Source organism: Macadamia integrifolia, chromosome 12 (genome assembly GCF_013358625.1).
Source record: "Macadamia integrifolia cultivar HAES 741 chromosome 12, SCU_Mint_v3, whole genome shotgun sequence".
NCBI lineage: Eukaryota > Viridiplantae > Streptophyta > Magnoliopsida > Proteales > Proteaceae > Macadamia > Macadamia integrifolia.
The window spans coordinates 18,462,179-18,464,577 of NC_056568.1; positions in this window are offsets into that span (position 1 = coordinate 18,462,179).

Genomic DNA, 2,399 nt, shown 5'->3' on the forward strand with positions numbered 1-2,399 from the left:
GAACTCAGTCTCCTTCCGATCTCTGAAACTGCGCGGATAATGGTTATTCAAGAACAATTCCTTAAACTGCTCCCAAGTAGGTTCTGGATGAGCAGCCATCAATATAGGCTTGGAAGCTTGCCACCAAGAATTTGCCTCTTTCTTGAGTTGTAACCCAGCACAAATGAGCTTCTGGGCATCCGTGCACTCAAGCACCTCAAATATCTTCTCCAATTCTTGGATCCATTGATCCGGCTCTAGAGGATCACTCCCCACCTTAGAGAATACCGGTGGTAAGTTCCTCTTGAAAGACTCCACAACCCTTGACGTATTACTCGTCGCCGGGAAGTTAGGAGCATAGGCAGGATAGTAGGAGTATGGATGAGGCATCCCATGCTGAGGAATACCGAATGGTGGGATTGGAGGTGTACCCACTTGTGGTCCCGTTCCCGATCCTACAGGTGGGTCCTGCGGAGTGGGTACCCGGGGAGGTTGACCCGGTTGAGAAAAATCCAACTGTTGCTGGATGGCAGTCATAAATGCTTGCTGTTGCTGAAGCATTTGTTGCTGGAAAGCTTGTTGGGACTACTGAATTATTGTAGCAACATCTCCCGATGTAATGACTGGTGGAGGGTCCGGGAGTGCAGTCATAGGTGGGTCCCCATGTGCCCCACCCTGACCATGGGTCTCTGCAGGTAGTGGAGGCGAGGTATGCCCCACAGAACGGGCCCCTCTAGGATTTTGTGGTCCACCGACCCGACGAGGACCCCGCGAGGTACCTCGGGCATTACTACCGGATCTAGTACGTACCATCGTATCCTTGTACCTGGAACATATCACACACCATATTGGTTAAACACCATAGACTGATTTAGGCACACAATCATATGCCATTATATGAGGTGTTGTAGTGTATGATAGCCTGTAATTAATCATAGCTCAATTCCAAGCTACAGGCAAAGTTCACAACATACATGCTAATGGTCCCACTTGACCGTAGCATATTGATCATAGGATTAATATCCACCATAAAACCAATGAATTCATAATAGGAGAAAAGAAGGGGAAAGAAAAGAAGGAAAATTTTCAAGTTTTTCAAAAATTCCCCCAACTGCCATAACCGGTGGGATGAACCGGCGGGTAGGGACCCACCGGTTTGACCCGCCGGTCCCAGCGCCCCAAACCGGAGGGTGTCACCGGCGGGTAGGGACCCGCCGGTCCTGCCCGTGTTAAAACACGAACAGGGCCCTTCAGGCCCTGTTTTGCCTGTCACTCACTCTCTCCCCTCTCTTTCTTCCCTTTTCCTTTTGGACGATCTTGGGAGTCTACTCGGCGCTCCTACTCGCGGTTCCACTCATCCACTCGGCGCTTTAGTGAAGAGTCAACTCATCTTCATCCAAGTAAGTTCTTCTCCTTCTCCTTTTTCCAGAATTTCCATTTGGGTGAAATGCTTGAATAGGGTTTACTTTCTAGGCTTTCTTTCTCTATTTTTCACCATAGAATAGTCTTTCCATGTGTTTATGAGGATTCTACTGTGATCATTCGTAGTTTCTAGGAATTTGTTTCTTCATTTGAGGAAAAACCCCAATTTGTGCCCTAGATTTCCAAATTTTGGGGTTTCTTAAATTTTTTGATACTTTTCCCCAATTGATGATTCCATTGTGATGCATTTCACTTGTTTTGTGCTTGTTATGCTTTAGATTTCATTAAATCATCCATTTGCTTGAAATCCCCATGTTTTCCCATGAAAATCCCTATTTTTGCATTGGTTTTCCTTGATTTTCATCCATACATGTACTCATGGAACTCCCTAACCTATTTGGGGTATGCTCTTACATTTCCATCGTCCCACTACTATGGCATTTCTTTCTAGGCCTAGGGTTTCAAGCTCTTGCTTCGTTGTTAATGAGTTGGTGCATTGAGGTTGGATCCTCCTATGCTAGATATGCTCTTTGCTTTTGCTGTCTTTTTACTGTTTTGGCATGTTCCTTTGCGTTGTCAACTACCGTTCATCCTGTCATAGGTTTCCTATCGTTCCTAGATTGTCGCCGTTCCATTTTGCATAAACTGGGTTCTGGGTTCCCCTGTTTTATGCTGCTATCTTTTTCTTGCTGTACTAATCCCTACTTCCTTTCCTTATTGCCAGGATGTCGTCACGCACCGGCAAAGGACCATCTTCCTCTGGCGTTCGACGCAAAACCACCGCTTCTAAGCGAAAAAGTGCGGAGACCAGCACTTCAGCTCATCGCATAGGGAGACCTGCACCTGCTCAGTCTGACCCTTCAGACTATGATGAGGAGCACTTCACTAGTGCAGAGGCCGCAGCCAACTGGCCCAACTTCCTGAAGGGGTCAGTGTTGATGGAAAAGACCGTGGTAGTCGAGGACTTCCACAAGGCCAGGCTTCAGGAGAGGTTCTCA